Source organism: Papio anubis, chromosome 6 (genome assembly GCF_008728515.1).
Source record: "Papio anubis isolate 15944 chromosome 6, Panubis1.0, whole genome shotgun sequence".
NCBI classification, from domain to species: Eukaryota; Metazoa; Chordata; class Mammalia; order Primates; family Cercopithecidae; genus Papio; species Papio anubis.
In genome coordinates, this window is record NC_044981.1 from 15264189 (window position 1) to 15291706 (window position 27518).

The 27518-nt window shown below is 43.3% G+C and overlaps 1 protein-coding gene and 1 non-coding gene across 5 annotated transcripts in view; both read left to right on the forward strand.

Annotated features, from left to right (window-relative positions):
* Nucleotides 1-27518, forward strand: part of JARID2 (jumonji and AT-rich interaction domain containing 2) — a 281067-nt gene that overhangs the window by 46695 nt on the left and 206854 nt on the right. The window lies entirely within an intron of this gene.
* Nucleotides 22456-22559, forward strand: LOC116275485. Its single transcript, XR_004184618.1, has one exon. It is a non-coding gene; the product is annotated as a U6 spliceosomal RNA (small nuclear RNA).

A 27518-nucleotide genomic window follows, 5' to 3' on the forward strand; every position in this document is an offset into this window, starting at 1 on the left:
TGATCTTTCTCTGTCTCTTCTCTGGGTGAGTAAAGCATTGTTTGATCCAGTTCTTGACTTTGCCGTGTTCCTTTGTGACTCTTACGCCAAGTTGCAGTAGTCAGGACTTCTATTCCAATAATAGGCAACAGCTGCCACTTACAGTATGGTCAGTGAACTGAGGGATTTGCACAGGCCCTTATTAGCTGGGCGTAGTAGTGGGTGCCTGTAATCTCAGCTCCTGGGAAGGCTGAGGCAGGAGAATGGCTTGAACCCAGGAAGCGGAGGTTGCAGTGAGCTGAGATGGTGCCACTGCACTCCAGTCTGGGTGACAGAGCAAGACTCCGTCTCAAAAAACAAAACAAAACAAAACAAAAACCAACCAAAAAACCCCCAGAAACCCGCTGGCTCTTTGAAGGGGCAGATGTTTGTAAATGAAGGAATTAGCGGGCAGAGCTTTTGAACGGTTGTTGTAAATGTTTGCGATAAGGCCTTGTTAAATATATTTCTATTTATTTAGGAAACATTGAGTTCTTAGAATTTTCCAGAAGGTTGTTCATAGCCAGGGAGACAGGTATACACACTGGTTATTGGTATTAGGCAGTGTCGTGCAGGCAGACTTGACTTCTCTTGACCTCCTAAGAACGGTCCTTGAGACTGGATGCTGCCTTACCAGAAGATGAAGAGTCCTCACAGCCTGTGCTGGATTTCTCACTTTATGTGGGAATATCTCTCCCTGTTTTAGACTCAATTTGTGCTCTTTTGTTGTTCTGCTTAAGTGGGTGTGTCATAGCATCTGGCCAACTCCTCTGCTATATTTGTCCTCTGAACACAGAAGGGTTGCATGCAGGCTAGTGGCCCAGCATTGGCTGCCAAGAGGGACCTGCTGGTCACAGGGGACCAGTGCCTGCTCCAGAAGTTGATCTTTCTCTGTCTCTTCTCTGTGTGAGTAAAGCATTGTTTGATCCAGTGTTTGACTTTGCCATTTTCCTTTGTGACTCCTATGCCACGTTGCAGTAGTCAGGACTTCTACTTCCAAATAATAGCAAACAGCTGCCACTTATAGTATGGTCAGTGAACTGAGGGACTTGCACAGGCCCTTGTGAAAGCTTCCAGGAAAAGGATGGCCAACCACTTTAGGTTAGGTGCACCCTAGAGGGAAGGCAGTGCCTTTTTTTTTCTTTTTTCTTTTTTTTTTTGAGACGGAGTCTTGCTCTGTCGCCCAGGCTGGACTGCGGTGGCCGGATCTCAGCTCACTGCAAGCTCCGCCTCCTGGGTTCACGCTATTCTCCTGCCTCAGCCTCCCAAGTAGCTGGGACTACAGGCGCCCGCCACCTCGCCCGGCTAGTTTTTTGTATTTTTTTTTTTTAGTAGAGACGGGGTTTCACCGTGTTAGCCAGGATGGTCTCGATCTCCTGACCTCGTGATCCGCCCATCTCGGCCTCCCAAAGTGCTGGGATTACAGGCTTGAGCCACTGCGCCCGGCCTTTTTTTTCTTTTTTGAGGTGGAGTCTCTCGCTGTTGCTAGGCTGACTGGAGTGCAATGGTGTGATCTTAGCTCACTGCAGCCTCCACCTCCTGGGTTCAAGTGATTCTTCTGCCTCAGCCTCCTGAGCAGCTGGGACTACAGGTGTGTGCCACCATGCCTGGCTAATTTTTTGTAGTTTCAGTAGAGATGGGGTTTCACGTGTTAGCCAGGATGGTCTCGATCTCCTGACCTTGTGATCTGCCCACCTCAGCCTCCCAAAGTGCTGGTATTACAGGCATGAGCCACCGCGCCCGGCCAGCAGTGCCTTTTAAAGGATGAGAAAAAGTTACGTAATGGGTCACAAGGTTGGAGAAGCAGAGTGAAAACCTGTTTACCCTGGCAAATGAGGAGGAGTGAAAGTGCAGGGCCCAGTGCAGTGTGTTGTGTGTACATGTGCATCACATACAGATTTGCTGGAGTGGGGAGGTTGACGCAGGACATGGAAGGGAGATGAGGCTGGAGAGGTAGAACTTGTTCTGTTGGGAGTCAAGAACCAATGAATTGTAGAACCAATAAATTGTACAGTTAAAGCTGGGGTGGTGCATATCCCTGATGTTATGTGACTTCAGTGTGAGGGCCTTAACCCAACTTTTGCATAAGGTGAGTGATATAGGGGGAGGAATTTATCTTCTGGAGGACATCTGGGAGCTTGGGACAGAGCAGGTGTCCTGGAGCAGAAGCTGTTTTAGGAAGAGAGTGTAATGAATTGAGATAACTGTTTCTTTTTTGGTGGATTAATAATTTCTTGAAAGAAGAAACCTATAAATCCAAATTCAAGAATTTAGATAACCTGAGAGTGATTAGAAACTGCCTAGCAAGGTCTTTTGTAAGCTCTGCCAGGTATAGAACCATCTTAATACTTTATGCAGACCACTTGGGTGACCAGATGTGTCTTCTTTTTTTTTTTTTTTTTTTTTTGAGACGGAGTCTTGTTCTGTTGCCCAGGCTGGAGTGCAATGGCGCAATCTTGGCTAACTGCAAGTTCTGCCTCCCAGGTTCATGCCATTCTCCTGCCTCAGCCTCCTGAGTAGCTGGGACTACAGGTGCCCGCCAACACACCTGGCTAATTGTTTGTATTTTTAGTAGAGATGGGGTCTCACTGTGTTAGCCAGGATAGTCTCGATCTCCTGACCTCTGATATGCCCACCTCGGCCTCCCAAAAGTGCTGGGATTCCAGGCGTGAGCCCCTGCACCCGGCAGATGTGTCATTTCTAATAGTAATGAAGTTAATTTATATAGGTAATAAGATTTGTAGGGTAAAGCATTTTAGGACCATTTCAACGGAAAACAATTGTTCAGCATTGGCGTAGGTGCTCTGTGATGTAATAGTAAGAATACTGCAATTACTGTTGGAAGTCTTGATTGGAAGGAGATTGCTGTATGATGAAGACTGGGTTCAGAAATACATATTTCAATACTGAATGGACCCACTGCCACTAGGGTTATTTATTTATTTATTTACTTACTTACTTTTGAGACGGAGTCTCACTCTGTCACCCAAGCTGCAGTGTAGTGGCATAATCTCGGGTTTCTGCAACCTCCACCTCTCGAGTTCAAGTGATTCTTGTGCCTCAGCCTCCTGAGTTGCTGGGACTACAGGTGTGCACCACCACGCTCAGCTGATTTTTGTATTTTTAGTAGAGATGGGGTGTCACCATATTGGCCAGGCCGGTCTCAAACTCCTGACCTCGTGATCCACCCTCTTGGGCCTCCCAAAGTGCCGAGATTACAGGTGTGAGCCACTGCGCCTGGCAGGGTTTTATATTTAAAAACCATCTTATACCTCACACACAGAGAAGGACCAAGGACCACATCCGTCGAGCCGTTTTGTAAGGCTAGACTCTCATGCACAAAAGTATTTCGGTAATTTTTTCAACCTCCTTTATTTTCTGATATTGCTTCTTCTCAACCCAAAAAAGATGTTTCCCTTTAACTTTTAAACAGTCAAAAACAAATACCAGTGCCTTGGTCAGTAACATTTTTTTACTCCTTTGAAGTAAATGCTATTTTTTTTTTTTTTTATTCTTGGCATAATTCCTAGCCTAAGTTGCTGCACTTGGGCATTTGTAGTGTGCATTCTAATAGAATCATTTTGGGAGTATTTGCAGGTTGTGCTAGAGAAGACAGCAGCAGCAAATCAATATAATACGATATTCTCTGCATCTCTCAGAGCTCCTGGTGGCATTTATCTTCCTTCATACTCTTTTATTTGTTCTTACTTAGTTTGTGGTTATGTTTTACAAGTGGTTTTTTAATGAAAAGTTGCAAAACCCAGTACAAAGAATTTCCCAGATGTTAACCGTAGCATATTTGTGTGTGTGACAGTATTCTCTCTCCTTATCCCTCCTCATCATCCTCCCCACAACACATAGTTTCTATAATTCTGAACCATTTGAGAATATGTTGCAAATATAATATCCCCTTATCACCAAATACTTCCTAAAATTAAGGGAAGTATATTTCCCTTATAATATATTTACTAAAATTAAGGATATTTTGTTCCCAAACCATAGTACAGTTTTCAGTGAGGACACTAATGCTGGGAGGCCTTAAACCTGCTGCCCGTGTCCCTGTAACATGTCCCCATCATCCTCTGAGCTCTTACTTCCTGACAGACACATCAAAGTGTTCTAGGCTCATCTTGGGTGTTCCCAGCCCCTGTCTGTCTTGATTGTTTTACGGTTTTTGATGCTGTTGTAAAGGTTTTGTTTCTTAAATTTCATTTTCCATTTTGGTTTCCACTGCAGTATTCATAGCACCTCAGGGCTGTCCCTGTGGCCTTATCTTGGCTTCCTGCTTACATCCTGTGACCGTCTCCATGCTCAGAGTGTCCTCTCCTAGTTTGAGTGACTGCAGTGAATCTGAGAAGTCCTCCAGTCTCTCGTTGTCTTTCCTGCAGTCTGTCCTTGTCACCTAAAGCATCTCCATAGGTGTCGTGACAACCAGATGTTTATAGGTATTTCTTTTTAGTTGTCATTCATTGACTACTTATCTGGTTGTTATTATTTTTTTAATTTTTTTTTTTTTTTTTTTTGGAGGAGTCTCGCTCTTTTGCCCAGGCTGGAGTGTAGTGGCACGATCTCGGCTCACTGCAACCTCTGCCTCCCGGGTTCAAGCAGTACTCTGCCTCAGCCTCCCGAGTAGCTGGGATTACAGGCGCCTGCCACCACGCCTGGCTAATTTTTGTATTTTTTTAGTAGAGATGGGGTTTTGTCATCTTGGCCAGGCTGGTGTTGAACTCCTGACCTCATGATCCACCCGCCTCGGCTTGGGATTACAGGCATGAGCCACCTCGCGCGGCCTGGTTATGTTTTTGTAAGTCAGGCTCCTTTCCTAGACTCTCCTTCCATGTACAACACTCATTTTTTTTTTCAAAACTCAAAATGTTTTTAGTACGGATGGGATGTTGCTGTGTTAACCAGGCTAGTCTTGAACTCCGGGCCTCAAGCAGCCCTCCTGCCTCAGCCTCCCAAAGCACTGGGATTTACACACATGAGCCACCGTGCTTAGCCAGCAACTAGCTTGTTAAGGATGTTTGGCCCCTCCTCAGTGAGGTTGGTAAGCTCACCTCATCCTTTTCCATTATATAATCTGTGGCAAATCCTACCCCCTTTGAATCCTTTTCAGACTGTCTCACACAACGTTCCTGTCAGAGTTAACCGGAGAGCGGAAAAAAGTACTTGATTATTTAGCATACACTATATTTTCTTTACAAATGTAAAATGTTATTTTTACTGTTGAAAATCGGCATATATTAGTACAGAAAATTTAGGAAGCGGAAAAAGAAAAAAAAGAAAAGACTGGGAAACTACAACATTCTTAATGCCCTCTTACATGTATTCACCGAAATCTGTGCAACAAATAGATCTAAGACAATTGAGTCAGATTTAAAATGTAATATGTTTTCCTTTCCTCTTCTTAGGAGCTCTTTAGCAGAAACGTAGTAGCCAAGACATTTTAGGGAGCTTACCCAGCTTTTTCTTGATATGTAGCAATAGAAAATGGTGTAGTCAGAATGCAATCCAAATTGCGTTTAAATTGTAGTTCAAGTCATTTGTTTTTATTTGATTAATTTGCTTTATTAAGTATCTTCTCTGGATTCCCCTCTCCTATGCTTGCAAAATAGTAAAAAGAGAACAAAATAAAAAGAGAACAAAATGTTTTCGCAAGAAGTGACTACTAGTTTTCGTTAGCAGTTGTTAGTGCCATCACAGTTCTGGTAAGGCTCCTAAGAGCACTCGTTACTACAGTGGGAACTCAGATTCCATGAGTATCTTGTCAGGCTCGGTGGTTCATGCCTGTAATCCCAGCACTTTGGGAGGCAGAGGTGGATGGATTATCTGAGGTCAGGAGACCAGCCTGGCCATCGTGGTGAAAAGTCCCTAGTAAAAATACAAAAATTAGCTGGGCGTGGTAGCGCATGCCTGAGGCAGGAGAATCGCTTGAACCCAGGAGGCAGAGGTTGCAGTGAGCTGAGATCACGCCACTGCACTCCAGCCTGGGCAACAGAGCGAGACTCCATCTCAAAAAAAAAAAAAATTTTCCTTGAGTTTCTTATGTTTTGTTAACTTTCTGTTATTTGTACAGTTGAAACCTCAGAGGATTAGGATAATTGCCTTTTCCAGTTTTCCTGAGCTGCTGAAAATAAACTTTCATATTTTTACTCTCCATACTCAGTATAGTTTACATTTTTAAAAGTGAACATTTATACATGTATTACTTACAAAAACACTCCCTCCTCTCAGTCAAGACCCAAATCAATCCACTAGCAAAACAGAACAAGAGAAGTTAATGCTGGGTATCCTTAAAGGCGTCCTGAGAATTATTTTATTTTCCGGGGGTAGGGGTGGTGGGGGAGTGGAGAGGACACTTTGGTGGTGAAATAATTTTGGGGTACTTGGACTCTAAGAGGATCATGGTGTACACGAACACATCTGAAGGAAAGAAACCTGGCTATCTATACCCGATATTTCTCAAACTTCATTGACCAGTGAGCCTTAATTTTGAATACAATCCCTTGGACATAGGGTTCCCTGGAGCCTCCTTTGAGAAATACCGAAGTCACGTAAAGAACGTTGAGTGTAGATTGTGTCCTTGCTGCCAACACCTACTTTGTAAGGATGATGGTATAGTAGGGTAGCTTATAATCTTCACTGGGCTCTCAAATTTTAGGTGTCTGTACGACAGAGGTGTGTTTGGTAGAGGAAGGGATGACTGGATTGGGGAGTGGGATCGTGAGTTAAGGTCTTGCATACTGAGGTGGTGGGGCAGTTTTAGAGGGAACCAAAACATTTGTTTAGTCCCAGCTTTTCATCGTGGACTCCTGTGCTTTGTGTCAGAAATAGGTGTCATCCCTTTTTCTATGGGAAGGAATTTATAGTTTGGAGGAGGTGGAGTTGGATTTGGAACCTCAGTTGGCCTGCAGTGAGAACTGCTGGTTTCCTGCTCAGTTAGACCAGTTAGGGGGAAATAAGAAGACTGCCAAAACCTGTGGCTTGTGTCTCAGTTCCCTTTCTCCAGCCGCTGCACCAGAGTTTCGGCACCACACAGATGGTTCTCTGTGGCAGTTCTCAGAGCGGTCCTCATTTGGCCGGAAGCTACTCAGGCAGCCTCTGTTTCCTCACTTCGGCGGGGTGGGCTTGGTTGTGGGTGAAAGAGATAAGATATTTAGCAGTGAGTCATTTTTTTCTGGTAGTTTGACCTGGTTACTTTGAGGACGATTGCTTTGTCCTTTCTCGTACTTTACCCACTTAGGAAAATGGGAGTCCTGGCAGGCCAGCGTTGCTATCCCAGACCCTGTGGATGAGGGATTCTGTGTGTCTGTTGAACTGCCTGTTTCCTCCCAACCTCCAAAAGGTTATAATGTCCCCATTCTTCTATGAGTGACCAACATGGAGTGCCATGTATGTTCAAAATATGATTTCTAATTGGCCCAGAGTTTGTAAGAAGAAACCTTTGATTTCAGGGTGTGCTGCTTTATCTCCTGCATCTGGGGTTGGGATAGGCTGAATATCTGTTGGAACAATTTTCTGCAGTGAAGGTTGAATGGGTGTTCTGTCCTGTTTTTAATTATTGGACTGTAGGACCTTTTCTCTCGTAAGCACTGAAAAACCTCTAAGGCAGTAAGCAAAGCCTGATCTGACATATGTTTTAAGGAACGGTGTATAATAATACATGTGTAAAATTTCTCCACCTTAAAGGTGTACTGTGGCCAAGGAGAGAAGCGGAGAAGGGCCTGGGAGTAGAAGGGATCATTCCCCTGCAATTGGATAAGTGACATCTTGCATTCCATGTAAGCTTTTGGGCTTCAAAACCTTCCCCTCCCGTCTCCAGCTTCCTTAGATACTGTGCTTGTTATGGGCTCATTCAGAGTAATAAACTGTACCGTAATTCATGAGCTTGCAAGGTCTTCTTTAACCGCTTGCAGCCAGGAGACTAATGACAACATTTAAAATTACAGATTGCTCATTTTGGAGTCTATCTGTTTCGAGTTATGAATGAAATTTATTAGCCACTTACTGGATAGTAGAACCTTTTTGCAAAGACTCAATGTCCTCGTGTGTGTGTGTGTGTGGGGGGCGGGGGGGGGGAAGGGTGTAGAAAGGGAGCAAGCAGTCCCGCTTTTATCTATGGTTCTTAGAGGTGTTACAGGATGCAGTAACCATGAGGACTCTGGTGTTGCACAAAAGTTGAATTCTTACTTGGAAAGTTTAGGTCTGGGACGGAAAGGTGACAGGAAGAAAAAGGTTAAGGTTACCCACACTCTATCAGTGATAGTTATCAATGAGTGACTGTTGGTAGACAGCAAGCAGATAATATTGGGGTAAGAAGGTTCTGGATACAAAAGAACTAGGTAAGATTGCAAATGTAGTCTCTCTATAAACCAGATACTCAAAGACAAATGTTTAAAGCAGCGTGTAAGTAACTGGGTTTTCCATAACTTTCAGAAATGGCTACAATTACTTAAATCCCAGGTCTTTAAAAATTCCAAAGGAACAGCAGGTGCCACATAAAGAGGAAAAGCTGCAAAATGGTAGGATGGGACCTGAGTTAGCAAATGGGAAATTGGGCTCCTTTTTTTACTACAAAATTTTTTTCTTTTTTCACAGAGTGCTGAGAGTATTAGCAGAACTTTAATGCATTTAGAAGTGACACCATATTAATCATACGCATTTCACTTTCTATCATGAGTTCTATACATTTTGGCTTGAAATCAGTCATCAGTGTGATATTTAGAGGTTTACTACATCTCATTCATACCTTTATTTTTTTTCTAGCCCTCTCACCCGGGTTTCATCTGAGTGACTAGAAGTGCCATTTATTTATTGACTGTGGAGGTTAACGTACACTGATGGATGATTGCATTTTTTTTTCCACTAAGCCAGTATTACATGAAATGAGTATTGTTGACCACATTTTATTTTCTCTTGTGGAATTAATAGTCTGTAAGTCCTTAAAGGTAGTTTCTGTGGGATGAGTCTCTTCCTTTTCCCATAGTGATTTGATAGGAAGACTGAATGAAAAACAATAGTTGTCTTGTATATTTGAAACATAAGGAAAATTATGTGGATACTCAAGCATTAAATTCAAATCGGCAAATGGGGCTGCCCTGTTTGGTATGTTGGTAAACATGTTTTATTATTAGCTTGAGAAGGAAATGCCTGGTATAGTGACTAAGACTGTAATAAGGAAAGATAACTACTTACTTTTTCTGGAGCAGTAAAAGTTTTGATTAATATAGATTATCAGTGTTTGTGAATTGTACCTTGATATGTGTTTTTGGTCATTGGTAACTTTTGGAAAAGTTTATGTCAAGAGAAAGAATAGTTTATAGCTCTTTGGACATAGAAGGGCAAGGTGATACCTTTTCATCTTTCTGCGTGAAAGATGATGATTCATGATCTCAAGTCTTCATTTTACAGGTATTTTACCATTATTAACAACATGTTACTTGAAGAGTAATGAAGTGAAAGCTTTCCATTGTTGACTTAGTAGTTCAAAGCCTAATGGTGTAAGTCCTGTTTTTGCCTTGATAATCAGGAAGATTTATTCCTATGCTTTATATTGATTGTGGTCGCTGTACTTTCTTTTACATGTTTCCTGACTTTGGTAGATTTGTTAATTTTTATGGTGACCCACTTTTAGTTAAGTGAGAATTTCTTTCTAAATCAGGGCTCTCCATTGCCTAGGATGGCCAACCTTAAAGCAAAGAATAACATATAACCTCATTTTGTATCTGTTTATTGCGATCACAGGTTATTTGGTGGTTATTTATTTTTTATTTATTTTTTGAGATGGAATCTTGCTATGTCGCCCAGGCTGGAGTGCAATGGCGTGATCTCGGCTCACTGCAACCTCCACCTCCTGGGTGCAAGCAATTCTCCTGCCTCAGCTTCCCGAGTAGCTGGGATTATAGGCACCCGCCACCATGCCCAGCTGATTTTTGTATTTTTTAGTAGAGACGGGGTTTCAGGCTGGTTTCGAACTCCTGACCTCAGGTGATCCACCCGCCTCGGCCTCCCAAAGTGCTGGGATTATAGGCATGAGCCACTGCCCCCGGCCCAGATGGTTATTTTTCAAAATGAGCAATGGTTATGAAGTTAAACAACAAAGGATTTTGAGTAAATTCAAAGTTATGGCAGGAATTATAATCCTAATTGATAATTTATAAAGGTAGCCTACAGAATTTTAGGTCTTATTGTGACAAACTAGTAGCAGCTGGTTCCTTTACCTCCACCAGCTTTCTGGCAGAACGGGTGACGAAGTTGTAAGGCACACATCCTGTAGGCAGCACACCTGGGGATCTTGTTGAACTATTGCACATTCTGGGGTTCAGTCTGTGAGGCAGGGCCTGAGGGTGTGCATATTTCAAATAAGCGCCCAAGTATGCTAATACTTTGCCTTGAGTAGCAGGGCTGTGGGCAGTAATCCTGCACAGGCAGTGTGGCTGGCCAGAGGGTCATTGCCTCACATGCAAAGCCACTTAACTCCTGGCCTTCCCTCTTTGGGGTTCCGTTTTAAGCCTTAGGGCTTGATTCTTTAAAGTCCAATATTTTTGTTCATAGGCTTTCTATACATTTATTGGAAGCACTATTTAATATGCTTCTCACCTCTTTGCCCAGCCAAATAATACCCAATGTGGGAAGAGTTGCCCCTCCTTTGTTATTATTTCAACAATGTGATTAAAACAATTTGGGGACCGGGCGCGGTGGCTCATGCTTGTAATCCCAGCACTTTGGGAGGCCGAGACGGGCGGATCACGAGGTCAGGAGATGGAGACCACCCTGGCTAACACGGTGAAACCCCGTCTCTAGTAAAGCCAGGTGGCGGGCTCTGTAGTCCCAGCTACATGGGAGGCTGAGGCGTGAACCCAGGAGGCGGAGCTTGCAGTGAGTGCGCCACTGCACTCCTGTCTGGGCGACAGAGCGAGACTCCATCTCAAAAAACAAAACAAAACAAAACAGTTTGGGACTGCTTTGAATACTGACCTCAGCATTTCACTCCCAAGGAAAAAACCCAAACACCATTAAACAAAGCAAGCTTGTTGAACAAGGAAATAGAAGTTTTCGACAATTTGATAATGGTATTTCAGGTGCAGAGGTTACTGTTTGTATTATTAGTGTTAGGTGCTTTCTTTTTAGTTCACCTGGGCGAATCCTGGCTGCAAGTTTAATGATAGGTAATCTTGAAATCAGCACTAAACCCAGGGCATAATTTAGTGGTTGAGAGCACTGGGTTGAGTCCTCAGTAACAGTGATAATTCGTTTAAGCTGTGTGACTCTAGGCACGTTGCTTACGTTCTCTGGGCCTCCGTTTCTTCAGCTGAGAGATAATCACAGTCTCAACCTTGATCCTGGTTGCTGTGGGGATTAAAGGAGGGAATAAATGTCAACTGCTGTAAACAGTCCTCGAGTAAGTGCAGGTGGTAGTGGTTACTCCCCCTAATAACCAGCCTTGATAACCAGCCGAGGGTACAGGGCTCAGGAGGCTCGAGATCAGCTGCCCATCTCACTGCACTGCCTCAGTTATCCCAGCTTCCTTTTGCTCCTTTTCCTCCCTCCTGGAGCTGGTGGTAGAGAATGGACATAATTTGCTGATCCCCCACTGTAACTTGGGTAGTTAAACCTGCACTTTTTGTGAAATCTGGAGCGGTGTTAATTTATTCACTTTTTTTTAAAGAGGACTCTAAAGCCAGAGGATTCTAAGCCTCCAGGCCACCTCTCCCAGTCCGTCCAAGATGCAGACACCAGAGAGCAGCCAGCTCACGGTTACGGTCGTTCTCTGAAGCAGCCAGACCATCATCAGAAGGCCCTTCACAGACTCCCATATCTAGATGAGTGATGCTTTACTTTTGACCTTTGTAGCGTGGCCTTTCCCCCTCTAACCCTTTAATCATCTCTTTAAAAAATCAATCAACAAATATTTATTGAACGTTTCCTTGTAGGCTTTAAAATCCACCCGTAGGCTGCTCTGTGACTCTTAAGGATTTCTGCCCTGCATCCAGAAAGAATGCAGTAGCTCTGGCAAATTAGTATCTGCTTTCGTAGATTATGAGCGTTTTCTGTTTTTCCTCGGAGTCCATGGGTGTGTCCAGTGCTGGCAGGGGCACGATCAGGTTGCAGGGTTGTGGTGGTGTATCTTGTCTGCTTGGTGAGGTGGAGGGACGGAGGAGCCGCTGTTTCCAGCTTGTGTTTTGCTCTCTTTATTGGCTCTTTCCTTTCAGCTGACTGCTTTTCACAACCAGTTGTGATGGAACATTTAAAACCGGTTTTGGGGTCACAACCAAGTTTTCTCTTCTCACTGATTGCCAGGAGGGGTGCCCACTGGGAGCCAGCACAAATCTGGGTTTTTTTGGTTGGACAGGGTTTCTTGCCTACAGTTTCCAGCTGGTAAATGAGCCTGGGCTTGAGGAAGTTGTCGGAGGCCTTCCATCTTTTAAATGTTGGCCATGGTAGCTAGTATTGTTGAAGAAAACGTGAAGAAGGATTTTAAGAAATGGCCATTGAAGATTGATGTTGGCTGGTCATCCTGCACACTGTCCTTCCTTTATGTAGTGTAATGCAGGATTTCTTATTCAGAGGGCAGCCCTGCTGTGGGCCTACCCCAGGAGAAAGGGTGCAGGGAGAGTGCTGGCACTGGCTAATTCTGTCATTCCATTTTGGAGAGGGGAGAACCTCCTGAGCAGCTGAATGCCTTTGATGGTTTCTAGTTTTCACCACGCTAAATTTCATTCTTCATCTTCCTCCTCTTTGCCTACAACATAGCTTAACTTAGAGTTAAAATTGGTTTCATTCTTTAGTACTGTTTCTTTCTCTTCTTGTTTGCATTAGTGGATGAGTTTAGATTCAAGCTAGAGTGTGGTTCTGATGTGTGAGTAAAGCACCTCGTTTTCCCCTAACCACAGCCTCGTCACTGGGTACTTGGCAGAAGCAGACGCCATTGTTGACTGAAAATAAATGGAGTTCAAGGGGTCTTCAGGGTTCTTGAACTTGATTTCCCCCCAACCCCGTCTCTTTGGAGCACCCCGTCAATATCTAATTGTTAACATTCTGTGTGTGAGAGATGTATTGTGTATTGACTGTTTATTTAAAGTCCTGTGAATTCCTTGGACAGTGTATTATGAATTTACAAGGGAGTGCACTATATCTTTAGGGTATTTGTGTTAAATGCATTATATTACACAACACATTATTCTGAACTTTTGTAAGGAAAGAATTTTCTGTTCTTCATCTGTGGTTTTGCTTACAGTTTTTAAAATACAGAGACAAATTCCAGCTCCATTTCTGGTGGCCCACTTGTGGGACCAAATCTGTCTCTCTAAACGTCAGATTTTTAGAAGCTCTACCAGCAGTCCTCGAGGCTTACAGTTTTCCTGGGTTTCTGTTGCCAAGTAACTTCAACTTTTCGTACTTGGAGATCACAAGTGGCAGACGCCCTTAGTGCTTCACAGTTAAGATTTGAGGGGGACAGTTTCCTTTCAGGAATTCCTTCCCCCTAGCAGTGAGCCAGCAGCCTCTTTTCTCACTAACAACATAGTCGTATTTCTTAAGGATCATCCTGTTTCTTTAGTCCACCTTCTGGGGAAAGGGGAAAAATACCCTCTTCCTTAAACTTATTTTCAGGTACTTAAAATTGTTTTTTGAACTTTTGTTTTCACCGTTGGAGCACACCTGTTTAACCAGCATCTAGATTAAGAAATAGCATCTAGATTAAGAAATAGAACCTTATCAGCTCCTCCCTAGAAATGGTCTTCAGCCCCATAGATGAGCTTTGATTTTTTTTGTTTTTTTTAAACTTTTAAATAGGTGTGGGAAGACTTTTCACAAGAGCGGGGAACAGTGTACAAGGAACCTAGGAATAAAAACACAAGGGGCGAGTGGGGTGGGGGAAAATGGAAGGTGGGGAAATAGGCAGCCTATTTTTTTTCCTGACGTTACCCACGTATTTTGAAGTTAATATATATAAATTAATTATCTATAATTAATTATATTAACATATTATGTATATTATATTTATTTTTAACATTAAAAAATTTAGACTGGGCCTGGTGGCTCATGCCTGTAATCCCAGCACTTTGGGAGGCCAAGGCAGGCGGATCACAAGGTCAGGAGGTCGAGACCAACCTGGCCAACATAGTGAAACCCGGTCTGTACTAAAGGTACACAAAAAATTAGCCGGGCATGGTGACAGGCGCCTGTAGTCAACAGCTACTCAGGAGGCCAAGGCAGGGGAATCGCCTGAACCCAGGAGGTGGAGGTTGCAGTGAGCCGAGATAGCGCCACTGCACTCCAGTCTGAGCCACAGAGCAAAACTGTCTCAAAGCAAAAGAAAACTTTTTTTCTGTCGCCCATACTGGAGTGCAGTGGCGCTCACTGCAGCCTCCGCTCCCCGGGTTCAGGTGATTCTCCTGCCTCAGCCTCCCGAGGAGCTGGGATCACAGGTATGCAGCACTGTGTTCGGCTAAGTTGTGTATTTTTAGTAGACATGCGGTTTTGCCATGTTGCCCAGGCTGGTGTCAAACAACATCAGGTGATCCTCCTGCCTCTGACTCCCAAAGTTCTGGGATTACAGGCGTGAGCGACCACACCTGGCCTAGTTTTGTTTTTAGTACATTGCAATTAATGTTTACATTCAAACTTTAAAATTCCTTGAATCTTTGTTTTCGGTAAGGAGTTGTGGTTCTTCTCCCCCACCAGAAAATATGATTCAGCTGCCTCATTTTTGGTATTTTTCTTTTTTAATGACTTACCTCTATGGAAAACTTTGTAGTTTGTGGGGAGAAATTTTGTATATTTCTGTACTTCAGCTACTAGGTTCTCCCTTTAATTATGTGATTAGTTTAATTTCAGATTTATTACTAGGAGCTCATGAGAAATATGTTCATTGCCCAAATTTGCTAGGGCAGCAGAGCCTGGTTTCATCTCATTTGTGGAGTTCATTATCATGCATAATTCATCGGGTCCAAGAAATTCAGACTCCCAGCCAGTGTAGCTTAAAACTTAATTATTTTCACAGGAGCCAGTCAGGTGTCAACTAAAACAAGTACTTGGTAAGCTATAGACCCTGACATGGTTTTGTCCTGCTCAAAACTTTCGAGTTTCCATTCTAATCTTGATGCACAGAATGGTTGGTAATGGTTCTTCCTCCTTAAATTTTTCTGGTTTTCTGAAAGGGTGCAGGGAATACCCTCACCCCTTCCTAATTCCTCTTAGCAGCTTTGAGTCCTCTTTCTTAATTCTTTACCCCTTTTCTCGTTGTTATACAGTGAATTTTGTTTAATTCCTTTGTGCTGGTTTGGAACAAGTGCCATTTTAAATATCATTTCTGTGATGGAGTGCATTCTAGGTTTTAAACTGCAGGTTTATAAATGAACTTTTAGAAGGTGGGCGATTTGAAAGTGATTCTGTGTGGAAATAGAAGCCAGAGGTGCCAGATTCAAAGGCCATCTGGATCCGGAGCCTCATTTATTGTCACCAAGAACTTGATGTTCGTGCTGTTTGCCATTTCCCTAAACTCAGCCTCTCTAAGGATAATGGCTTTTCACAGAAGCCTAAATGTAATGCTTTCTTCATTCCCTTGCTTCCCTTTAAAATCTTTAAGTATCTTTTGGAAACATACTCCATTTGCATATAAACATTGATAGAAATTCAGAAAGAGAGAGTCCTGTTTTCTCCCCTGTGGTTAAATAGTGACAGTTGATCTACAGAATACCTTCCTTCCTTAAAAACAACGAGATTAGGTAATTACAGCGAATGTGGTCATTAGCCTCATCTGCTCTTATTATCTTATTATATATTTGTAACTGTGAGAGCCAAAAGATGTGAGGATAAGCCAGACACTCCCTATTTTGAAAAGACAGGACTTGTAAAAACATGTTACTGTAGCATGGTCACTGATGGAATCTACAGTTTGATCCAGCATGACTTTTGCTTATTGGTGAAATTGGTTTTCTTATATTTTGTGAACAGTAAATAGGCTATGTGCTTGGATAGTACTTAGGCTCATATAGGAAAGTTTAATCATGGCTTTTCTCCAGTTTAATTTGAAAGAGTGCAGTGGGGAAGTCCCCTGCAGGGTGGAAATAGTAGTAGTTGAACATGAGTGACCTTTTTGGTTGACTGACTGCCCTTCCTATGAAGCTGGCCCGGTGTCTTTCCTCTGTCAGGATTACTTCCTGTCTCAGCCTGAATAGTTTAAGTAGCTGCAAGATTGATGTTGGATATCTCTGGGAAAATTCCATTCTCTTGAATTTAACAATACCTCTTTCCATTTCTTTCAACATGTTCCGTTATTGACCTCAGAAGGAACTAAACATTATTTCTCATCCAACAGTTTCATTGTTCGTCTTCTTTGGGCTTAACAATCCTGTGTTACCTCAGTCATTTCTTTTATGAAGGTTTCAGGTGCCTCATTATTCTCTATGTGGAGACTATGTTAGTGTCCTTCAGAACTGACATCCCATGTTTGAAGCATCTGGTCTGCACTGTAAGTAGTATAATATTTTGCATCTATTTCACTCTTCTAGGAATTTGGTCACAAGGATGTGTAGTAAGTGTTTTACTGTGTATCCCAGTGAAAAATTGAAACCAATAGGGGATTGATTAAATTATGGAACATCTGTTCTGTGCAGTCATTAAAATGATATGGTAGCAAGAATGTTGACTGACAAAGTACGTGAAAAAAGCAAGTGAAAAAAGTAAGTGAGAAAACACTATGTACAGTTTATTTTTTTTGTTTTATCTTGGTAAATTTAGTAAAATGTGTATACATATAATGTATAAAGCATACACATATAAACGTGTGTGGTGTGTGTGTGTGTATATATATGTATGCTTTGACAGATGAAGTGGTGGTATAGGTGCAGGTGGGAGGGGCAACTAATCCACACTGAGGGATGAAAGAAGACTGGAAGGACAGGGATTAGCCAGGTGAAGATGGGATTGGCCAACAGTGTGTTCCAAAGTGAAAGTGGAAGGCCCAGAGGTGACAGATGGCGTGGAAGAGTTTAGGAAGAGGGATGGATGCTCAGGAGATAAGGCTTATCTATATTTTCTCCAGGAAACCTGTATTGCTCTGTAATAAACAAAAAAAAATGGTCCCTAGAAAGCTTCCTCTTCCAAACCAGAAAGTCAGGGAAGCAGCGGGAAAGCAGATTGCTCTGTTGCTTTAAGGCTGTGGAGTTTGGACTCTTAATGAGATTAAGGCCAGGGAGGCTTTTCCAGGCTGGCTGGATGGGCTGGGGCTGGGTGTCTCTGGTGAAACAGATGAATTCCAGATAGGTAATGTAATTTCCAGAGGTGCCGCACAAATGCCTTTGCCTCCTGCTACTGGTTAGAGGAAAACAAGCATGTGATTTATGTAAAAATACATGAATATTAGTTTTTATCAAAACCCTGCAGAAGAAAAACAGTATAAAAAATGACGTTTCCTGCCATAGCCTCTTTGTGGAATGAAATTAAGAAAATCAGTATTCTTTACAAATGACTAGTCACAATGGAACTGGTCTGTTGAACCTACCCTTTGTAGATAGCATTAATAGATCACCCTCTCCTATATTACTCCAACCATAACAGAAATAGTGATTTACATAGGAAAATGCCAACTGAATTAAACAAGGATGGCCCTGAATTCTACTGTAAGGAATCTTTTTTTTTTTTTTTTTTTTTTTGAGACAGAGTCTCACTCTGTCGCCCAGGCTGGAGTGCAGTGGCATGATATCTGCTCACTGCAACCTCCGCCTCCCAGGTTCAAGCCATTCTCCTGCCTCAGCCTCCTGAGTACCTGGGACTACAGGTGCCCGCCACCACACCCGGCTAATTTTTTGTATTTTTAGTAGAGACGGGGTTTCACTGTGTTAGCCAGGATGGTCTCAATCTCCTGACCTCATGATCCGCCCACCTCGGCCTCCCACAGTGCTGGGATTACAGGCGTGAACCCCCACGCCCAGCCTCCTGTAGGGATTCTTAAGATGGCACAAGCTAGGCTATGAATGCCTTGGCCTCCCCTGTTCTCCCCTGTTTTTGGGTGACGTTCCCCTCTGGATTTCTTGCTGAGTAGTTCTGGAGGGAAGGAGATGCCCTCCTACATAAGCACCTGCAGGTGCAGAAATGGGATGGGCCTAAGTATTCTGAGATCTTCCAGGACATGGATTTCCATCTCGAGAATTCCCATCCCCCCTTAGCTCTTCGGTGGCCCAGTTCTGGAAGTTGAGATTTGGACCAAGATTATTGTCTTAAAATAAATCTTGGATGTGACTCCTGCCAGGATGACTTGTAAAAAATTTCATGCCAGAAACTGAGCTGACTTTGGTTTGTGGGCTGAAGGTGGCTGATTTCAACTCTGGGAATTCGTTCTAAATTTCGGTGCCCTGTTCACTCTGAGTTGTTTTCTCACGGCTGCCTGCCCAGTCCCTTTGTGGGAATGGGAACCCTCAGAGAGTGAATGTGAGGACTTCACATCCTTTGGGATGCGGGTATTTTAGTTCCAGGGCTAACATGCACGTTTGCAGTGAGATAGTTGCTATAATAATGCTATAATAAGCTGTTGGTCTCAGAGACCCTTCCGCGTGGCGTATCAATGGGGCTTGTGACAGTAGGAGTTGGAATCTTAGAGAATTCATATCACCCTTGCTCCTAATCCAGTAATCCCTGGCAGTGCCCATCAGCAGCCTCACACCTCCTTGTGCCAGTCATGAGCATGGTGAGCCTCTCTGGTACACTTTTACATTAGAAAAAGTCTGAAGAGGCCGGGCGTGGTGGCTCACGCCTGTAATCCCAGCACTTTGGGAGGCCGAGGCGGGTGGATCACCTGAGGTTGGGAGTTTGAGACCAGCCTGACCAACATGGAGAAACCCTGTCTCTACTAAAAATTAGCCGGGCATGATGGCGCATGCCTGTAATTCCAGCTACTTGGGAAGGCTGAGGCAGGAGAATCTTGAACCTGGGAGGCGGACTTTGCGGTGAGCCGACATGGCACCATTACACTCTAGCCTGGGCAATAAGAGTGAAACTCCATCTCAAAAGAAAAATAAATAAAAATAAAAAATAAAAGTAGAACCTTTCCTAAGAGAAGGAGCTGAGAGGGAAGAAAGTGAACATTGGGTGTCTGTGTATGGCCATACACAGAAAAAGTCTGAAGACTTGTGAGCGAGCCTTTCTCCCCCATAGGTGAATATTGAATATTAGATCTACCTTTCTGCACAACACAAAAGCAAATTCTTTAACACAAGACACAGATGGCACTCTGATTCGGCTTGCAAAAGTAACTTTTTTCCCCCTTCTTAATATTTTCCTTAATTTTTTTTTCCTTTTAATACCCTAAAGCCCCAAAAGGGAGTTTGTATTGTAAAATATTCTTTAATAAGTCACTTTTAACCACATGAAACTTGGGGAGATTTTCCACATTTGGACCAGGTCCCTGGATTGTATTGCCAGAGGTGTGGCTTTTGGCGTTAACTTTTACTTAATTTAGATGGCTGCTTTCCAGAGAAATCAATTTAATCTAACAAATTGTCATAACTCATTCTACATACGCACCCCTACTGTTCTGGATTTAAAAACAAAAACAAAAACCTTGTAAGTCAGTTTTGATTTTGAGACGGAGTCTCGCCCTGTCACCCAGGCTGGAGTGCGGTGGCGCGATCTCTGCTCACTGCAAGCTCCGCCTCCCAAGTTCATGCCATTATCCTGCCTCAGCCTGAGTAGCTGGGATTACAGGCGTCTGCCACCACGCCTGGCTAATTTTTGTACTTTTAGTAGAGATGGGGTTTCACTGTCTTGGCCAGGCTGGGCTCAAACTCTTGATCTCGTGATCCACCTGCCATGGCCTCCCAAAGTGCTGGAATTACAGGCGTGAGCCACCGCACCTGGCTTCAGTTTGGATTTTTAAAAAACCAATCTTATTGAAGTAAAAGTTACACATGCAACCATTTCAGGTGTACACTGTGATAACTTAGGACAACTGCACACACCTAGGTATTACCATCCCATGTATACCATCAATATATGCCCCTCCCACCACCCAAGAAAGCTCCGTTGTGCTCCTGTCCTGTGCCCCCATGCCAATGCCGACCTGCTTTCTCGCGCTGTAGATTAGCGTTGCGTGTTGTAAATGCCTTATAGATGGAAGCACTTTTGTGTCTACTACATCCCTTCACTTTGCTTTCAGATTCATCCAGGCTGTGTGTATCGTTTGTTCCTTCCTGTTATGGTTCAGTAGTCTCCTCTCTTTCTGTTTTTCTGTTCTCTTCCTGTGACTTGCTCATTGTCTGTTTCTTTATTTCCCTGTAAGCCTGGCCTGGTCCTTTCGTTATTCCCTGTAGTCTTTTTCTCAAATGGGCATTAAAGCAGCCTTATCTTTCGCACACACTGAAAGAACCTAGTAACTGAGAGATGATCCAGCCAGATTCTGCCGTTACCTTTACCCTTCACCACCCCATTAGGGGACAAAACAAGCAAACATACTGACAGACCCAAGCCTTGTTGTTCAGACGAAACACTGCGGTTCTCTTGGTTCAGCATCTTTCCTGCAAACCGAGCTGCAGCCTCCAGTTTCAGAATAGTGCCTTCCATAAAGTCTGTGGGAGTTTTCCGTTTATGTTGCTTGTTTTTAAACAATCTTCTTGGAAAAGAATTCAGTGCTGTTAATGAATTGCCGTTGGAGCTTTTCTGTACATTACAGAGTTAGGCAGTGGACACCTGTCCTCTGCTTCCTGATCTCCTTTTGATGGTTAGGGAGAGAATATGTTGACTTAGAATAGCAAGGAGCCATGGCACCCTAAGGAAACAGGAAAATCTCAGTTTTCATGGATGAGAAAGTCCCATTCTATTGGCTGTGTGTGCCTGAGTATGTACACTGTAACATCTTGTTTTTAGTTGTATGAAGAAAGCGCTGTGGCTGAGAACCAGTGTTTGGAGCTTGGGGTTGGGTAGCCTGGGTTTATAGTCACTACATGTCCCAACTCCCCAAGCCCTAGGAGGTACTGCACAAGCAGTACGGACAGGGTCTTGCATTTGTGCCTCTTTATTGGTGACTTCCCATTTTGAAGAGTGCCAGCTTTTCTGGGAAGTCTGCTGCCAACACTGAGCTGAGCCAGGGTTGCTGTTCACGTCTAAGCAGGCAGGATGTTGGTGCCGCGGCAACATGCTGTCCTTGAGAGCGCTGTGGAATTTGCAGCATGCGGTATGGATTCAGAAATGGTGTATTTTTCTTGTGGCATTAGTGTTTTGACTTGCAAATCTGGAAAAGAACAGGAAGTCTTGGTGGAAACACTCTCTGGTTGATGTATAGAAACTTGTGGACTTAACTGCATTTTAAGCACCACTTATTAGAAAATGAATTTCTTCTCGCTTGGGGAGATTTTTTTCCGATCTTAAATACATCTGTCGTCTAAGCCTCTTCTCCTAGTGGCAGATGATTCCTGCCCTGGGCCTAGGAGAGTAGACATTGGTAATTATCTTTGGCCTGTCTCTCCCCGAATATCCTTATACCTTCTGCTGGCCCATGGCTGTCCGGAAGCCCTCATGGAGGTGCTGCTTTTGTTTTTATCTCTTCATTTAGGGAGAAAATACTACATCTGGGCCCAAGGCCCAAGGTGTCCTGATGTGAGTCTTTCTAATTCTGGGTAGCTGTGAACAGTGCTGCTGTTCATAGATAAGGTCAAGGGGATGGGTTTAAGGTGTTCAGGTAGTGGATGGCAGAGGCTGTATTCACAATAATCTTGATCCACTCTGCAGGTTGCTGTGGCTCCTGTTTCCCCCAGTCCTGTGCTCTCCTCCTGGGATTCTGTCAAATTACTCATTTATTTATAACATTTGCCACTACTACCAATACCTTATCTCTGCTAGAATATAAAGTAATAATATAATAATTTTAAAAAATGAAGAGCAAGAATCTTTTTGTTCTTGAGGTTAATCTTGCTCATAAATTTACCTCAAGCACCTGGAACAGTGCCTGGAATGTGGTACTTAAATATTTGTTATAAGAATGAATAATAAGTAAATAGCATTTTGAAATTTGCTGTCATTCAAATTGTAATTTGTGGTGTTAGAGTTCTTATAGGCAGGGCTTAGTTTTAAAAAATGACATTAGGAGCTAGTTATAAATCATACATTAGACATAGTTTAATCAGTTTGGTGCTTGTGTATAGAAGCGGACAGAACCCTGGAAATACAGTTGAGGTCTCTTGAATTAGAGGAGAGAGGGAACTTGCATTGGAACAGTGTCACAGACAATCCATGGTACATAGATGCCAGAGGTAGACCCTGTAGGTTAGAGAAGGTTTGGGGATTGTGAAATGAATGGGCAGCAATAATTAGTATAAATTATTATAAATTGCCTTTATTACTGTTGGTTTCCCGACTACTTCAAAAAATATACACATACGTAGCCTGGTGTGGTTAGTCGGGGTTGCCACTGTAGAAAAGCCTTTCAGAAGAAACAGAAGAATGATCCTTTCAGCAGCACATATACTAAAATTGGAATGATACAGAGAAGATTAGCATGGCCCGTATGCAAGTATGACATGGAAATTTGTGAAGCATTCCATACTTTTATGTATTGGAAAATCAGGTTTGGATTATGCATTTTCTAAAATCAAGAAATATAGTATCCTCAGCAATATGTTTTGAAGAGTATTTTGCCTTAGAAATAATTTTTACATAATAAATAGTACCTATATTAATAAAGAACTAAAGGAAATAGAGCAGCATGCTTATCCAAAAATTCTCATTGTGTATAAGTAAATTGATTCTGCCAGAAAGAAGAGTTTAGACATGTTTTTATTGCAAACTTCCTTCAGATGCCAGGTAGTAGACAATCTACAGGACTAGGGAGGATGAGAGAGAGACAGGAGAGGTAGGAGAGCTGTGTCCCTTTAGAATGCTGTTTGAACCCATGATGGATGAATTAGCAAGATTGATGCCCACCTATATCAGCTGGCTTTCCAAGATTTATGTGACCTGTTGCCTTGTCTTGGAGAACTCCAGTCTGTCTCATATAGCTTTGATCTTTAATGTGGGAATCATAATGTAGTCAGTAAACCATAGGGTCAAGTTCGTAGTCTGCCATTTTAACTCAGAAAACTTACATATTTAGAAGTAGTCATGTATCTAGAGTGTGACTGCAATACCTTAATAATTGAGATGAGATACGGTCAAAAAAGTGAAATATCTTCAGCTGCTTCAAGTCGCTTTTAGGCTGCAAATCCTCAGAAATTGTGGTTGTCCTGAAGTTACCAAAATAAATGAGTGGTGTTTCGCCCAATTCTGTCTTATGTTTTTTCAACTTGAGAGGTCTGTTAAAATTGTTAGCAGAACTGGGAAAGTGTATTAATGAAGCAAGCAAGTCCTGTAGTGTGTGCTAACTGGGCGCAATGTGCCGTCCATACATTTAGTACGTTCATTAGTGACTTCAGAAATGAGTTTCTTATGGCTCTCAAATTTATGAAACAAGAAAATGATGACTTCCAAATTCTTTGTCTTCAGATTGATTCCCCAGTGACTGAGGACATAAGCTGGAACCAAGATTAGAACATAGTTTACACGGGTCCTGCTTCCTTTTTTTTTTTTTCCTCCCACAAATGTTATCTTAAGTATTTTCTCAACTAATACGAAAAGTACCACTGAAGTGGGGTCTGCTGGCTTGAAAACATATGTGAAATACAGATTCTATTTTTTTTTTTTTTTGACATGGGGTCTTTGTTGCCCAGGCTGGAGTGCAGTTTCACGATCTCTGCTCACTGCAACCTCTGTCCGCCTCCCGGGTTCAAGTGATTCTCCTGCCTCAGTCTCCCTAGTAGCTGGGACTACAGGCACCCGTATTTTTAGTAAAGACAGGGTTTTATGAACTGAAGTTAAGTGGTCTGCCCACCTCAGCCACCCAAAGTGTCGGGATTACAGACGTGAGCCACCATACCTGGCCAGATTCTGTGCTGCTTTCTCAGGTTTAGTTGCTACCCTACAGAGGTGGCCAGTTAGGAGTGCTTCATAATGAAGATTATGTCTTTAATCATTGTGAGGTTGGTTGCTGAGGACAGTAGTCCTCATGCTTGTGCTGGTTAGAAGTGAAGACATTTTGGACTGTTCTTGCCTTTCTTTCTTTTTTTTTTTTTTTGGGATAGAGTCCGGCTCTGTCGCCCAGGCAACAGTGCAGTGGTGCGATCTCAGCTCACTGCAACCTCTGCCTCCCAAATTGCTGGGATTACAGGCGCCCACCACCATGCCCTGCTAATTTTTGTATTTTTAGTAGAGACGGGGTTTCACCATGTTGGTCAGGCTGGTCTCAAACCCCTGACGTCAGATGATCCTCCTGTCTCAGCCTCCTGAAGTGCTGGGATTACAGGCGTGAGCCACCACACCTGGCCCACAGCTATTGTTTTTAACACAGCTTTGAAAGCAGTGTGATTTGGTTAATAGATGGCTATGGCCAGACACTCTGGATTTGAATCTCAGCTCTCTCTGTGGAATGACCTTGGGCAAGTCATTTAGCCAGCCTGTGCTTCAAGTTGCTGGTGTAAAATGGATAATAGTACCTTTGTTATAGGGTTGCTGTGGGGTTAGTGTATGTGTGGTCTAGAATGAATCTCTTTTTTTTTTTTTTTTTGAGACGGAGTCTCACTGTGTCTCCCAGGCTGGAGTGCAGTGGCGCGATCTCGGCTCACTGCAAGCTCCGCCCCCCGGGTTCACGCCATTCTCTCGCCTCAGCCTCCCGAGTAGCTGGGACTACAGGCGCCCGCTACCGCGCCCGGCTAGTTTTTTGTATTTTTAGTAGAGACGGGGTTTCACCATGTTAGCCAGGATAGTCTCGATCTCCTGACCTTGTGATCCACCCGCCTCGGCCTCCCAAAGTGCTGGGATTACAGGCTTGAGCCACCGCACCCGGCCTAGAATGAATCTCTTGTAGACAGTCTTGAGTATAATGGGTTGTGATTTTGTGCTTCTCGTTCCATCAGAACCAGAAATGGTACATTGGTGCATGTCCTTAATTTGATTTTATCTATTTAGCAGTAGACTTTTTTTCATCAGAAATAATTTCTTCCTGTCCCTCTGTGAAATCCCCTTGAGAAAGGGGTAAGAAATAGCTCTGAGGACCAGTTGAAAAATAATCGATCTGAAACCTAACAGACGATATCAGCGTGACAGTTTTTTCTGTTTTGCAGGAAAATGCAAGTCTCATTTAGGATAATAGTTTGATTTCCCGAGGTGGTTATGGTTATGGTTTTGTGTAACTGAGAGTCATTTAAAGGTGATGCATAGGTTTGCAGGTAGAAATACAGTTTTGTTTGAAATCTGGGGTATTCAACCAACATTGTGGTAAGAGAAATTTCCCCCAAAACTCCCTAGGAAATTTTTACCTTTTACTTCAGTAAACCTGGAGTTTTGCCTCTTGAACTTAAAGTGAGGTTGAACTTAATCAGTAAAAGTGAGTTTTCCCCAAAGGTACCTGAGTGCTTACTGTGTCCATAACTAACTGTTGGGTCCATAATCCACCGCCAGAGGGTACCCTCTTGCGTCTCGGGGGTGCTGGTTCTGAAATGTCTTTTTTGGGTTTTAGTTGGAGTTTCTCTTGTTGAGAATTTTGAGTGTCAGAAAATGCTGTGACTGTCTGGGTGTTTGTTTTAGCTCCACACCCTTCATCTTCAGGGTAGATGTACCCTTGGGTGGCGTTGCACACAGCTGAGGTGTGGAGAGCCCATCCCTCCAGGGTTTGTTTCTTTACTACCAGACCTGCTCCCACAAAACTGGTGTATTTAGGTCTCCCCTCTTTTGCTGTGCTTGTTGCTGGCCAGCAGTGCCTGCAAGTTCCAGCAGATGAGGTGAGGACGGACAGGGAGGCAGAGGCTAGTCTGTTTGCCTTGGCACTGGGGTTCACTGAAGTTGCTAGGTTTTGAGTTTGCTCCAGATTAGTGAATATATTAGCTGTGAGAATAAGAATGATTAAAGCGTGGTGGCGCATGCCTGTAATGCCAGCGGCTGGGGAGGCTGAGGCAGGAGAATCACTTGAAACTGGGAGGCGGAGGTTGCAGTGAGTCGAGATCCCGCCACTGTGCTCCAGCCTGGGTTACAAGAGCAAAACTCTGCTAAATAAATAAATAAATAAATAAAAGATTAAACAAATAGGACTTCTCCATCTGTGTTTAAACTTCAAGGAGAAAGCTGAACTCCAAGGCCCAGCTGGAGGACACGTGGATCCAGACAGCATATTAGATGTAGGCGATCGGTGAAGGACAGGGAGACAGCAGTGAGGTGCAGGGGGATGAGGCACATAGTTGTCTACATGCAACAGGCAGGTCTTTGTCCAGGAAGAACTTCCGGTTTTTGTTGTTTTTTGTTTATGCTTTGGTGATGGTGGTTGCTACCACCTGGAGAAAAGCTGCCTTTGCAGCCCCACAACTGTGCAGTTGCTGGGAGTGAGCAGGCTGGGAACCACACGCTCTTCTTCTGACATTCACTGGAGGCACCCCCCCTCCCCTTTCCTTACAAGGCATCACAGAGGGTTGTCATTTGAGGCAGGCCGGATTCACTGGTGTGACTGTTTCAGGACTGGCTTGTCTCATTAAAAAACATTTTTTGGAGCAGAAACAATGAGGGGTGGGAAAGGCAACAAAAGCCTCTTGAGATTCCGGGATTGCTCAGGATGTTATAAACAGTAAGTGCTGCTTTTGATCTTGGAGGGTGGTGTGGGGTAGGCGAGAAAGGGGGTGGTGGTTATTGGGAAGAGGGCTGGAGCCAGACAACCATAATGGCTTGTCCAAAGGCTGCTGTGAATCCCAGTGGTAAAGAGCTCTGCACTTCCCGCTAATTTCTGTTTTCTTTACTGTGGCTGGCTTTATTAAAAGGACATAAGGAAGCAGCCTAGACATTCAGTCCAATCAGTTTTCTAGGGTAGCAGATGAAAAATAAAATTGGGCCCTTTGTAGTTACAGAGAAAGTGAGTAGGATGGCTAGCTTTTATGGCTTATTCACTTTCTTGGGGGGAGAGAGGATGCTGTCTGTCTCTCATATGTATATAAGATGCTTGGAATGCTATAAATTATCAAAGAGATTCATTAGACAAGCACAGATGTTTCATTCTGTCTTGAAACATGGCAAGGTTTGAAGTTGGCGGACCAATGAGAAGTTGTGCTGCCTCGAACAATAATTTTAAAAGAGTGGCTCTGACAGCATATCTTTTATAACTTTTTCCTCTCTGTGGTTCTGCAGTGGCCATTTTGTGTCTGAGTGACATGGAATTTCTGTGTTTCTTTTTCCTTTTTCTTTTTCTTTTTTTTTTTTGGAGACAGAGTCTCCCTCAAGCCAGTTGCCCTGGCTGGAGTGCAGTGGTGTGATCTCAGCTCATGGCAACCTCTGCCTCCCGTGTTCAAGCGATTCTTGTGCCTCAGTCTCCTAAGTGCACCACTGTGCTCTACCAATTTTTTTGTGTATGTGTTTTTAGTAGAGACAGGGTTTCACCATGTTGGCCAGGCTGGTCTTGAAGTCCTGTCCTCAAGTGAATCATCTGCTTAGGCCTTTAC